We start from the raw sequence: 15352 nt of genomic DNA, 5'->3' as shown, positions 1-15352 counted from the left end.
GAAAAATGGGTTCCAAAAGGGTTGTTCGGCTGTCCCCATAGGATAACCCTTTTCGGATCCAGGTAGAACCCTTTTTGGTTCACGTAGAACCCTCTGTGGAAAGGGTTCTACATGGAACCCAAAAGGGTTCTTCAAAAGATTCTCTAATGAGGACAGCCAAAGACACGTTTAGGTTCTAGATAGCACCTTTTTTCTGAGTGTAGAAATAATAAGTGCGACATGGGGGTGGTTTCTAGAATGGAACAGATTGATGATACAATAGGGTCCTATGGTATGTTACGCTTGCTCAGCCCTAGTGCATGGCTGTTAGGAGCCACGTCCACAGGAGCACAAGACCTGTCTGTATGATGTATAGGGGCAGTGAGCGGGGACAGGCGATAGGGAGAGGACAACAGCTCACTGGAAGGCCATGCTACAGACAGACACTACCCTTCTCTAAATCTGACTCTCTGACTCTGACTCTGACTCTCTAACTCTGGCCCTCTGACTCTGACTCTCTAACTCTGGCCCTCTGACTGACCCTCTGACTCTGGCCCTCTGACTCTGACTCTCTGACTCTGGCCCTCTAACTCTGGCCCTCTGACTCTGGCCCTCTGACTCTGGCCCTCTGACTCTGACTCTCTAACTCTGGCCCTCTGACTCTGGCTCTCTGACTCTGACTCTCTAACTCTGGCCCTCTGACTCTGACTCTCTAACTCTGGCCCTCTGACTCTGGCCCTCTGACTCTGACTCTCTAACTCTGGCCCTCTGACTCTGACTCTCTAACTCTGGCCCTCTGACTCTGGCCCTCTGACTCTGGCTCTCTAACTCTGGCCCTCTGACTAGCCCTCTGACTCTGGCCCTCTGACTCTGGCCCTCTGACTCTGACTCTCTAACTCTGGCCCTCTGACTAGCCCTCTGACTCTGGCCCTCTGACTCTGACCCTCTAACTCTGGCCCTCTGACTAGCCCTCTGACTCTGGCCCTCTGACTCTGGCCCTCTGACTCTGACTCTCTAACTCTGGCCCTCTGACTAGCCCTCTGACTCTGGCCCTCTGACTCTGACTCTCTAACTCTGGCCCTCTGACTCTCTAACTCTGGCCCTCTGACTCTGACTCTCTAACTCTGGCCCTCTGACTCTGGCTCTCTGACTCTGACTCTCTAACTCTGGCCCTCTGACTCTGGCCCTCTGACTCTGGCCCTCTGACTCTGACCCTCTAACTCTGGCCCTCTGACTAGCCCTCTGACTCTGGCCCTCTGACTCTGGATTTCTGACTCTGACTCTCTAACTCTGGCCCTCTGACTAGCCCTCTGACTCTGGCCCTCTGACTCTGGCCCTCTGACTCTGGCCCTCTGACTCTGACCCTCTAACTCTGGCCCTCTGACTCTGGCCCTCTGACTCTGGCCCTCTGACTCTGGCCCTCTGACTCTGACTCTCTAACTCTGGCCCTCTGACTAGCCCTCTGACTCTGGCCCTCTGACTCTGGCCCTCTGACTCTGACTCTCTAACTCTGGCCCTCTAACTCTGGCCCTCTGACTCTGACTCTCTAACTCTGGCCCTCTGACTCTGGCTCTCTGACTCTGACTCTCTAACTCTGGCCCTCTGACTCTGGCCCTCTGACTCTGGCCCTCTGACTCTGGCCCTCTGACTCTGACCCTCTAACTCTGGCCATTTGACTAGCCCTCTGACTCTGGCCCTCTGACTCTGGCCCTCTGACTCTGACTCTCTAACTCTGGCCCTCTGACTCTGACTCTCTAACTCTGGCCCTCTGACTCTGGCTCTCTGACTCTCTAACTCTGGCCCTCTGACTCTGGCTCTCTGACTCTGACTCTCTAACTCTGGCCCTCTGACTCTGGCCCTCTAACTCTGGCCCTCTAACTCTGGCCCTCTGACTCTGGCCCGCTGACTCTGACTCTCTAACTCTGGCCCTCTGACTCTGACTCTCTAACTCTGGCCCTCTAACTCTGAATGACACACTGCAGTGCTCCACATCATTGTGGATATCTGGACAATGCAAGGTGTGGCTGAGGGTGCTAAAATAGACAAATGTACTGAATGTGTTGTCTATAAGCTGTTTGTAACATTCAGAAGTAATTGTACATTGTCACCATTATTTACAACTATACTGTATATCAGTCATCATAAACCTGTTATTATAAAATGCACCTCCTTTGATTTTAAACAAGCAATTATTGAATGAAATATGGAAAAGAGATTGATGAAATTGTAAGAGAAAACCATCACATTTCCCATTGAAAGTGAACAGAACTATTAAAGGAGATGCATATGACCTCCCCTCTACTCCACTGTACAGACTGGCAGGTCACGACAAACTGTGATGATTGCCAACAGGAGATTGTGGCTATGCGTATACACTCCACTGCTCTAACTATATGAGGGGGCTTTCGGCTGCCTCTGGCTTAACGGATCAACCCTATTGGGAGAGCCAGGCAAGGTGTGCACGTGCATTCCATTCTGTGTGCCACTTGAGAACCCCCAGACAGACCTGTATACAAGGTTCCCCGCTCCTCATCCAGCCCAGGAGTGGGCCAGGCCTCCCATGGCTGCGTGTGACAGTGCCGAGCGGAGCAGAGCGGAGCAGAGCGTCGCCCATGTCACGCTCCGATAGCTCAATTTAAATGGAAATTGGATGAACTGTTGGAAGTGATCCAACCATCCAGAACAATTAACCCATATTACCGGCAGGCCTAGAAGGAGTGATTTGGCTTTGAATGAGTATGGGGGGAGAGACAGTGCTATTTAACACTGGTGGAAACACAATAGCCTGCAGTGCAGAGATTATTTTGTTTTATACTTTCTGCTATGGGATGTTAAACGCAGGCTAACTTTGTTTCTAAGCCTCTCTTTTCAAATCATGGTTACACTAAGCTACTGTTTACAGCTAGCGAGTACTGTATAATAAACAGCTGGGATATGTTCAATGGCATGTTGCCCAATCCTTTTTGTGACTGACTCATTGTGATAGTTGGTGTGATCTGACATGTATGTGTGTGAGTACGTCATTTACCATTTCTGCATTTTAGTCCATGTAAAGGGGATCCATGTATTGCTACATACACAACAATATGTATACATGCAGGTACTATCTATAATAGATGTACCCATTCAATCATCCACTTTGAACCAGACCCATTGTACACACATAAACATAACTGGTATATTAAAAAAACTTCAACCATTATCAAACAGTACACAGGACAAACGGTAATAGTGATAGAGCGTTCTGGTTTGCTATTACATGATCCTTATACAGTGATGCTCTACTGATGTGTTAGAATTTACAACCACTAGCCCCAGTGCAGAGAGAGAGAGAGAGAGAGAGAAGAATATAGAAAGAGATCCCAATATTCTCTCAGATACAGGTAGTTTATTATACACCTGTCTCAGAGAAGCCTTCCTTATCATTGATTTATAAAAAGCATGCCGGCGTGTGTCAAGAGAAAGTCACCCGCGAATCATCAAGCTCCATCTCGATTTCAGAATCGATTGACATGGTGTAATACACTCGACAGGCGGCAATTCAGAGAGAAGCCTAATATCACAGAGGTTACAGTGGAGGGCACCCAGATAGACGCTGGTCATATTTTAGAGGTGGGAGAAATGAAACATGACATGGAGTATCACATCAACTCTCTCCATAACAAGAAAATAACTGATAGTGGGTGACTGAAAGGCAATGTACAAATGCCCATTTTGTTTTTGTTTTTTTGGTGGCTTGGTGTTCAACCTCTGAACAAAAGAGGCATGTCAAGAACCGAAAACATAAGGGGCCAAATAAAAACAGGGTAGACAATGTTCCATCAAAATTGAGTTAGGTGACATTTGACACACTCACACACACACACACACACACACACACACACAAACTCTCTCACACACATACTGTAAAGACACAAGCACCAACCAAAACAGACACTGTAACTTGCATAAAACACAAACTTGCCAGAAATAAAAGATTGGGGAACTTGGTCAGTGCAGTAATAGTGTATTCTTTTATAGGAAAATTATAGGGTTTAACATACGCAACAAAACAATGATTAAATAATCAACAAACAAATAATCCTGTCAGAGCAAACAGTCCCAAGACAATATCCACAGTAGGTTTGAGTCCTTAAATCCAAGTCCAAATCCAAGGAAGTATACTGTATATAATCCAATGACAATGGATGTCGAATTTCTACATAGAGTTAATTAGAGGACCTATTTTGCATGGACATTGCCATTGAGGGCTTTCACCATTTTAAAGTAGTCAACTGGGTGGCAATTACTGTGGGTTGGGAGCGATCAGCCAATGATCTGAGCGTTGTATTCCTCAAATTTGGTTTATTGGTTTGTAAATGGCTTTAAGCTAAATCACTGCCATCTAGTGGCCACAATAAATACATGAAACACAAGATTTGATTCAGGATTCAGCATCAATCACCAATGATTGATGCTTTTTTCAACGACAAAATGGAGATAATCTCAATGGCACTGCCCATGCTCTCACATATTCCAAGATGGCATAGCAGTCAGACGTCCTTTGTCCTCCTCTTGTCGTGTCCCGTGTATATATATTTACATCTTTTCTTCGCATATCTTTTTATATATTTTTTTCTAAAAACTCAACCTCAAAACACTCTCCTGCAACCCGCCTCACCGATAAAAAAGAAAAGAAGTATTATTTACCTCAAATCTGAAATCCACAACAGAAGCTAGCCAGAGGTTAGCCAGAGGTTGGCCAGTTCACTGGCTAACGTTGGAGTTCAGCTAGCCACGGTTGGCGGTCATCAGCTATCCCTTAGCTCGAAAAGTTATCGGCAGTTTTCTACAGCGCGACTCAGACCAGAGCATACCGGACCTCTCCATATGCCCGGATTTCTACCGCAGGCTCTGGACATTTACACCTGGATCTTGCAGCTAGCTAGCTGCTACCCGAGTGACTATTGGCTAATGTCGGTCCCAGAGCTAACATCAATTATTCCAGAGCTAGCCAGCTGAAGAGTTCCATCAGCCACTCCTGGGCTACAATCACCTATCCGGACCTATTTTACTGCCGATCCCCCTACCACACGGAACCCCACTAATCTACAGACGGAAACGCACGAGGTGGCTAAAAACAGACCTCCCTCCATCTTCTGCCAGCTTGCTACCTATGGCCCGGCTAGCTGTCTGAATCTCACTGGACCCTTATGTTCACTCGGCTAAGCATGCCTCTCCTTAATGTCAATATGCCGTGTCCATTGCTGTTCTGGTTAGTATTTATTGGCTTATTTCACTGTAGAGCCTCTAGCCCTGCTCATTATACCTTATCCAACCTTTCAGTTCCACCACCCATACATGCTATGACATCTGGTTTCAATGATGTTTCTAGAGACAATATCTCTCTCATCATCACTCAATGCCTAGGTTTACCTCCACTGTATTCACATCCTACCATACCTTTGTCTGTACATTATACCTTGAAGCTATTTTATCGCCCCCAGAAACCTGCTCCTTTTACTCTCTATTCCGGACGTCATAGACACCCAATTCTCATAGCTTTTAGCCATACCCTTATCCTACTCCTCCTCTGTTCTTTTGGTGATGTAGAGGTGAATCCAGGCCCTGCAGTGCCTAGCTCCACTCCTATTCCCCAGGCACTCTCTTTTGATGACTTCTGTAACCGTAATAGCCTATGTTTCATGCATGTGAACATTAGAAGCCTCCTCCCTAAGTTTGTTTTATTCACTGCTTTAGCACACTCTGCCGATGTCCTAGCCGTGTCTGAATCCTGGCTTAGGAAGTCCAAAAAAACTCTGAAATCTTCATCCCTAACTACAACATTTTCAGACAACATAGAATGGCCAAAGGGGGCAGTGTTGCAATCTACTGCAGAGATAGCCTGCAGAGTTCTGTCCAACTATCCAGGTCTGTACCCAAACAATTTGAACTTGAATTTGAATTTCTACTTTTAAAAATCCATCTCTCTAAAAACAAGTCTCTCACCGTTGCCGCCTGCTATAGACCACCCTCTGCCCCCAGCTGTGCTCTGGACACCATATGTGAACTGATTGCCCCCATCTATCTTCAGAGCTCGTGCTGCTAGGTGACCTAAACTGGGACATGCTTAACACCCCAGCCATCCTACAATCTAAGCTTGATGCCCTCAATCTCACACAAATTATCAATGAACCTACCAGGTACCACCCCAAAGCCGTAAACACGAGCACCCTCATAGATATCATCCTAACCAACTTGACCTCTAAATACACCTCTGCTGTTTTCAACCAAGATCTCAGCGATCACTGCCTCATTGCCTGCATCCGTAATGGGTCAGCGGTAAAACGACCTCCACTCATCACTGTCAAACACTCCATGAAACATTTCAGCGAGCAAGCCTTTCTAATCGACCTGGCCCGGGTATCCTGAAAGGATATTGACCTCATCCCGTCAGTAGAGGATGCCTGGTTATTTATTTTTTTAAATGCCTTCCTCACCATCTTAAATAAGCATGCCCCATTCAAGAACCAGGAACATATATAGCTCTTGGTTCTCTCCAGACCTGACTACCCTTAACCAACACAAAAACATCCTGTGGCGTTCTGCATTAGCATCGAACAGCCCCCGTGATATGCAACTTTTCAGGAAAGTTAGAAACCAATATTCACAGGCAGTTAGAAAAGCCAAGGCTAGCTTTTTCAAGCAGAAATTTGCTTCCTGCAACACAAACTCAAAAAAGTTCTGGGACACTGTAAAGTCCATGGACAATAAGAACACCTCCTCCCAGCTGCCCACTGCACTGAGGATAGGAAACTCTGTCACCTCCGATAAATCCACTATAATTGAGAATTTCAATAAGGATTTTTCTACGGCTGGCCATGCTTTCCACCTGGCTACCCCTACCGCGGTCAACAGCACTGCACCCCCCACAACTACTCGCCCAAGCCTTCCCCATTTCTCCTTTTCCCAAATCCAGTCAGCTGATGTTCTGAAAGAGCTGCAAAATATGGACCCCTACAAATCAGCCGGGCTAGACAATCTGGACCCTTTCTTTCTAAAATTATCTGCTGAAATTGTTGCAACCCCTATTACTAGCCTGTTCAACCTCTCTTTCGTGTTCTCTGAGATTCCCAAAGATTGGAAAGCAGCTGCTGTCATCCCCCTCTTCAAAGGAGGGGACACTCTTGACCCAAACTGCTACAGACCTATATCTATCCTACCCTCCCTTTCTAAGGTCTTCGAAAGCCAAGTCAACAAACAGATTACAGACCATTTCGAATCCCACCGCACCTTCTCCGCTATGCAATCTGGTTTCAGAGCTGGTCATGGGTGCACCTCAGCCACGCTCAAGGTCCTAAACGATATCGTAACCGCCATCGATAAGAAACAATACTGTGCTGCCATATTCATTGACCTGGCCAAGGCTTTCGACTCTGTCAATCACCACATCCTCATCGGCAGACTCAATAGCTTTGGTTTCTCAAATGAAAATACCCTAAACGATTGATTGTAAACATCGTTTGACATGTTTCTACAAACGGTAATGGAACTTTTGAACTTTTTGTTTATGGATTTGCGCCCACGCCTCGTGGCATTTTAAAGTGTTCTGGATGGGTCAACAAAACGGAGGTATTTGGACATAAATGATGGACTTTGCAGAACAAATGAACATTTCTTGTGGAAGTGGGAGGCCTTCCGAGTGCATTCCGCCGAAGATCAGCAAAGGTAAGAAAATATTTCTAACATATTTTTTGAGATTTGTCGACGCCGTGATTGTAGGCTAACTGTATAGCTTAGCATTGAAGGCTAAGTTCTGTACTCAGAATATTGAACAATGTGCTTTTTCCGTAAAGTTATTTTGAAATCTGACAAAGCGGTTGCATAAAGGAGTAGATTACCTCTAATTCTTTAAATAATTGTTATAAATTTTGTCAACGTTTATGAGTACTTCTGGAAATTGAGGTGCCGATTCACTAGCGGTAATGGGGAGAAAACATTTTCTGAACGTCATGTGCCAATGTAAAAGTTTTTTATATAAATATGAACTTGATCGAACAAAAAATGCATGTATTTTCTAACATGATGTCCTAGGAGTGTCATCTGATGAAGATGCCATTACAACTCTCCTTCCGTGGCCTCCAACTGCTCTTAAATACAAGTAAAACTAAATGCATGCTCTTCAACCGATCGCTGCCTGCACCTGCCCGCCTGTCCAGCATCACTACTCTGGACAGTTCTGACTTAGAATATGTGGACAACTACAAATACCTAGGTGTCTGGTTAGACTGTAAGCTCTCCTTCCAGACTCACATCAAACATCTCCAATCCAAAGTGAAATCTAGAATTGGCTTCCTATTTCGCAACAAAGCATCCTTCACTCATGCTGCCAAACATACCCTCGTAAAACTGACCATCCTACCGATCCTCGACTTCGGCGATGTCATTTACAAAATAGCCTCCAATACCCTACTCAATAAACTGTATGCAGTCTATCACAGTGCCATCCGTTTTGTCACCAAAGCCCCATATACTATCCACCACTGCGACCTGTACGCTCTCGTTGGCTGGCCCTCGCTTCATACTCGTTGCCAAACCCACTGGCTCCAGGTCATCTACAAGACCTTGCTAGGTAAAGTCCCCCCTTATCTCCGCTCACTGGTCACCACAGCAGCACCCACCTGTAGCAGTCATTCCCAAAGCCAATTCCTCCTTTGGCCGTCTCTCCTTCCAGTTCTCTGCTGCCAATGATTGGAACGAACTACAAAAATCTCTGAAACTAGAAACACTTATCTCCCTCACTAGCTTTAAGCACCAGCTGTCAGAGGAGCTCACAGATCACTGCACCTGTACATAGCCCATCTCTAATTTAGCCCAAACAACTACCTCTTCCCCTACTGTATTTATTTATTTAGCTCCTTTGCACCCAATTATTTCTATTTCTACTTTGCACTTTCTTCCACTACAAATCTACCATTCCAGTGTTTTACTTGCTATATTGTATTTACTTTGCCACCATGGACTTTTTTGCCTTTACCTCCCTTATCTCACCTCATTTGCTCACATTGTATATAGACTTATTTTTTTACTGTATTATTGACTGTATGTTTGTTTTACTCCAAGTGTAACTCTGTGTTGATGTATGTGTCGAACTGCTTTGCTTTATCTTGGCCAAGTCACAATTGTAAATGAGAACTTGTTCTCAACTTGCCTACCTGGTTAAATAAAGGTGAAATAAAAAAATATATAAAAAAATATGCCATAATGGGACAGATACAAAGATGAGTCCTCTAATTAGCTCTATGATTTTCTACCAAAGCAGTGTGAAATGATGGTTGAAAAGAGGCCTGAAGTAGAATACAATGCTCTCCAAACAATTGGCCTGTAGCTTATTTCAAAATGGCACCTGTGAGTTGGACAAGCCTCCAACCGCACCCATGCCTGTGGCCTTATGCTGCATTCATAACATGTCGTAAATACCAGCATACCACTGTGTGATATTGAATCAAATCAAATTAAATCAAATAAAAGTTTATTTGTCATGTGTGCCAAATACAACCTTACAGTGAAATGCTTACTTACAGGCCCTAACCAACAGTGAAAAAAAGGTATTAGGTGAATAATAGGTAAGTAAAAAATTAAAACAACAGTAAAAAGACAGTGAAAAATAACAGTAGCGAGGCTATATACAGTAGCGAGGCTATACAAGTAGCGAGGCTACATACAGACACCGGTTAGTCAGTCTGATTGAGGTAGTACGTAGATAAGGTTAAAGTGACTATTCAGATATGATAGACAGAGAGTAGCAGTAGTGTATAAGAGGGGTTGGTGGGTGGTGGGTGGCGGGACACAGTGTAGATAGCCCGGTTAGCCAATGTGCGGGAGCACTGGTTGGTCGGGAGTAACAGTAACAGAGTAACAGCAGCGTAAAAGAGGGGTTGGGGGGGGCATACAATGCAAATAGTCCGGGTAGCCATTTGATTACTTGTTCAGTCTTATGCCTTTTTGTCCTAGACTTGGCACCCCGGTACCACTTGCCATGCGGTAGTAGGGAGAACAGTCTATGACTGGGGTGGCTGGGGTCTTTGACAATTTTTAGAGCCTTCCTCTGACACCGCCTGGTGTAGAGGTCCTGGATGGCAGGCAGCTTAGCCCCAGTGATGTACTGGGCCGTACGCACTACACTCTGTAGTGCCTTGTGGTCAGAGGCTGAGCAATTGCCATACCAGACAGTGATACAACAAGTCAGGATGCTCTCGATGGTGCAGCTGTAGAACCTTTTGAGGATCTCAGGACCCATGCCAAATCTTTATAGTTTCCTGAGGAGGAATAGACTTTGTCGTGCCCTCTTCATGACCGTCTTGGTGTGTTTGGCCCATTGTAATTTGTTGGTGATGTGGACACCAAGGAACTTGAAGCTCTCAACCTGCTCCACTACAGCCCCGTCGATGAGAATGGGGGCATGCTCGGTCCTCTATTTCCTGTAGTCCAAAATCATCTCCTTAGTCTTGGTTACATTGAGGGATAGGTTGTTATACTAGCACCACCCATCCAGGTCTTTGACCTCCTCTCTATAGGCTGTCTCGTCGTTGTCGGTGATCAGGCCTACCACTGTTGTGTCGTCTGTAAACTTAATGATGGTGTTGGCCTGGCCATGCAGTCGTGGGTGAATAGGGAGTTCAGAAGGGGACTGAGCACGCACCCCTGGGGGGCTCCAGTGTTGAGGATCAGCGTGGCAGATGTGTTGCTACCTAACCTCCCCACCTGGGGGCGGCCCATCAGGAAGTCCAGGATCCAGTTGCAGAGGGAGGTGTTTATGAATTTTGAGGGCACTATGGTGTTGAACGCTGAGCTGTAGTCAATGAATAGCATTCTCACATAAGTGTTCCTTTTGTCCACGTGGGAAATGGCAGGGTGGAGTGCAATAGAGATTGCATCATCTGTGGATCTGTTTGGGCGTTATGCAAATTGGAGTGGGTCTAGGGTTTCTGGGATAATGGTGTTGATGTGAGCCATTACCAGCCTTTCAAAGCACTTCATGGCTACGGACATGAATGCTATGGGTCTGTAGTCATTTACGCAGGTTGCCTTTGTGTTCTTGGGCACAGGGACTATGGTGGTCTGCTTGAAACATGTTGGTATTACAGACTCTATCAGGGACATGTTGAAAATGTCAGTGAAGACACCTGCCAGTTGGTCAGCACATGCCTGGAGCACACGTCCTGGTAATCCGTCTGGCCCCGCAGCCTTGTGTATGTTGACCTGTTTAAAGGTCTTACTCACGTCGGCTACGGAGAGCGTGATCACACAGTCGTCCGGAACAGCTGATGCTCTCATGCATGCCTCAGTGTTGCTTGCCTCGAAGCAAGCATAGAAGTGATTTAGCTCGTCTGGTAGGCTCGTGTCACTGGGCAGCTCGCGGCTGTGCTTCCCTTTGTAGTCTGTAATAGTTTGCAAGCCCTGCCAGATAAGACGAGCGTCGGAGCCGGTGTAGTAGATTCGATCTTAGCCCTGTATTGACGCTTTACCTGTTTGATGGTTCGTTGCAGGGCATAGCAGGATTTCTTGTAAGCTTCCGGGTTAGAGTCCCGCACCTTGAAAGCGGCAGCTCTACCCTTTAGTTCAGTGCGAGTGTTGCCTGTAATCCATGGCTTCTGGTTGGGGTATATACGTACAGTCACTGTGGGGACTAAGTCCTCAATGCACTTATTGATAAAGCCAGTGACTGATGTGGTGTACTCCTCAATGCCATCGGAAGAATCCCAGGAACATGTTCCAGTCTGTGATAGCAAAACAGTCCTGTAGTTTAGCATCTGCTTCATCTGACCACTTTTTTATAGACTGAGTCACTGGTGCTTCCTGCTTTAATTTTTGCTTGTAAGCAGAAATCAGGAGGATAGAGTTGTGGTCGGATTTACCAAATGGAGGGCGAGGGAGAGCTTTGTATGTGTCTCTGTGTGTGGAATACAGGTGATCTAGAATTTTTTCCCCTCTGGTTCAACATTTAACATGTTGATAGAAATTTGTTAGAACTGATTTAAGTTTCCCTGCGTTAAAGTCTCCGGCCACTAGGAGCGCCGCCTCTGGGTGAGTGGTTTCCTGTTTGCTTATTTCCTTATACAGCTGACTGAGTGCGGTCTTAGTGCCAGCATCTGTCTGTGGTGGTAAATAAACAGCCACAAAAAGTATAGCTGAAAACTTTCTAGGGAAGAAGTGTGGCCTGCAATTTATCACAATACACTCTCCTTCAGGTGAGCAAAATCTAGAGACTTCCTTAGATTTCATGCACCAGCTGTTGTTTACAAATATGCACAGACCGCCCCCCCTTGTCTAACCAGAGTGTGCTGTTCTATCTTGCCGGTGCAGCGTATATCCCGCTAGCTGAATATCCATGTCGTCATTCAGCCACGATTCCGTGAAACATAGGATATTACAGTTTTTGATGTCCCGTTGGTAGGATATTCGTGATCGTACCTCGTCTAATTTATTGTTCAATGATTGCACGTTGGCAAGTAATATTGACGGTAATGGCAGCTTTCCCACTCGCTTCCTGCGGGTCCTCACAAGGCATCCCGCTCTGTGTCCTCTATACCTGCGTCTCCTCCTCTTGCAAATAATGGGGATGTTGGACCTGTGGGGTGTTTGGAGAATGTCCTGTGTGTCCTGCTTGTTGTAGAAAAAATCTTTGTCTAATCCGAGTTGAGTGATCGCTGTCCTGATATCCAGAAGCTCTTTTTTGCCATAAGATACGGTTGCAGAAACATTATGTACAAAATAAGTTACAAATCGCTCCAAAAAAAACACATACAGTTGAAGTCGGAAGTTTACATATACCTTAGCCAAATTCATTTAACCTCAGTTTTTTTAATCCTAGTGTCACGCCCTGGCCATAGAGAGGGTTTTATTCTCTATTTTGGTTAGGCCAGTGTGTGACTAGGGTGAGCATTCTATGTCCTTTTTTCTATGTTTTGCATTTCTTTGGCCGGGTATGGTTCTCAATCAGGGACAGCTGTAGATCATTGTCTCTGATTGGGAGCCATACTTAGGCAGCCTGTTTTCCTTTGGGTTTTGTGGGTGGTTACTTTCTGTTTAGTTCATGTTCCTGACAGAACTGTTTAGCTGTCGTTCGTTTTCTTGTTTTGTTGAAAGTGTTCTATTAAAAGTTAATGATGAGCACTCACCACGCTGCGCCTTGGTCTACTCCTTGCAACGGCCGTTACACCTCGTAAAAATTCCCTGTCTTAGGTCAGTTAGGATCACCACTTTATTTTAATAATGTGAAATGTCAGAATAATAGTAGAGAGAATTATTTATTTCAGATTTTATTTCTTTCATCACATTCCCAGTGGGTCAGAAGTTTACATACACTCAATTAGTATTTGGTAGCAATGCCTTTACATTGTTTAACTTGGGTCAAACATTTCAAGTAGCCTTCCACAAGCTTCCCATAATAAGATAGGGTGAATTATGGCCCATTCCTCTTGACAGATCTGGTGTAACTGAGTCAGGTTTGTAGGCCTCCTTGCTCGCACACACTTTTTCAGTTCTGCCCAGAAATGTTCTATAGGATTCAGGTCAGGGCTTTGTGATGGCCACTCCAATACCTTGACTTTGTTGTCCTTAAGCCATTTTGCCACAACTTTGGAAGCATGCTTGGGGTCACTGTCCATTTGGAAGACCCATTTGCGACCAAGCTTCAACTTCCTGACTGATGTATTGATGTTGCTTCAATATATCCACATAATTTTCCTGCCTCATGATGCCATCTATTATGTGAACCGCACTAGTCCATCCTGCAGCAAAGCACCCCCAAACATGATGCTGCCATCCCCGTGCTTCACGGTTGGGATGGTGTTCTTCGGCTTGCAAGCATCCCCCTTTCCCTCCAAACATAACGATGGTCATTATGGCCAAACAGTCCTATTTTTGTTTCACCAGACCAGAGGACATTTATCCAAAAAGTCGGATCTTTGTCCCCATCTGCAGTTGCAAACCGTAGTCTGGCTTTTTTTATTGTGGTTTTGGAGCAGTGGCTTCTTCCTTCCTGAGCGGCCTTTCAGGTTATGTCGATATAGGACTCGTTTTACTGTGGATATAGATACTTTTGTACCTGTTTCCTCCAGCATTTTCACAAAGTCCTTTTCTGTTGTTCTGGGATTGATTTGCACCTTTCGCACCAAAGTACGTTCATCTGAGACAGAACGCGTCTCCTTCCTGAGCGGTATGACAGCTGCGTGGTCCCATGGTGTTTATACTTGCGTACTATTGTTTGTACAGATGAACATGTTACCTTCAGGCCTTTGGAAATTGCTCCCAAGGATGAACCAGACTTGTGGAGGTCTACAGTTTTTTTCTGAGGTCTTGGCTGATTTCTTTAGGTTTTCCCATGATGTCAAGCAAAGAGGCACTGAGTTTGAAGGTAGGCCTTGAAATACATCCACAGGTACACCTCCAATTTACTCAAATTATGTCAATTAGCCTATCAGAAGCTTCTAAAGCCATGACATACTTTTCTGGAATTTTCCAAGCTGTTTAAAGGCACAGTCAACTTAGTGTATGTACACTTCTGACCCACTGGAATTGTGAAACAGTGAATTATAAGTGAAATAATCTGTCTGTAAACAATTGTTGGAAAAATGACTTGTGTCATGCACAAAGTAGATGTCCTAACCGACTTGCCAAAACTATAGTTTGTTAACCCTTTAAGTTAAGAACAGAATACAACTTAATGATACAAAATTGATTCTGTTCATGTTCCTTTTGATTTAGAAAGTTCAATAATCTCAGTCTGAATACACCATTATGGGAAAAAAAGAGGCAAAACAATCAAACTTGTCTATTGCCGTGTTCACGTGCTAGGACTAGGAAACTCAGAAATGTCCGACTTCTTAACTGGTTGTAGTTATACATGCGACGCGTTCAACCAGTTAGCAAGTCAGAAGTTTCAAAGTTTCCTAGTTCCAACTAGCAAGTGAACGCAGCATATCATTCCCTGAGCTACGACTTCTCCCACATTATGAACTCTGACATCATCTACTAAGAAAATGACCTTGATAACAGCATTTTAGGCAGTTAAATGCAACAAACCATTATTTATACAAATCTATCAGTATGCTTTTTTAACACTACAATTTGTTTACGACCATAAAAGCTGTAGGCCTACTTTTACATCATGGTTGATGCAGCTTGTCAGGCATTCTCAACGAGTTCAAAGCAAGCGAATGCACACGTCTTTGCTCCCAGTTTACAAGTAGTATTTTCAGCTTCCCACTTGTGAACGCAGCATACTGCTTTAGGCCCACTGCTTGTTACTTAATAAGCAATTATCATCACAAGTAACTTGTGTTAACTGGCTAAGTACATACAATAGCACATTATTTTCATAGTTTCATCA

The sequence above is a fragment of the Salmo trutta genome, chromosome 26 (genome assembly GCF_901001165.1).
Source record: "Salmo trutta chromosome 26, fSalTru1.1, whole genome shotgun sequence".
In the NCBI taxonomy this organism is placed as follows: domain Eukaryota; kingdom Metazoa; phylum Chordata; class Actinopteri; order Salmoniformes; family Salmonidae; genus Salmo; species Salmo trutta.
This window is presented reverse-complemented; position numbering follows the sequence as displayed.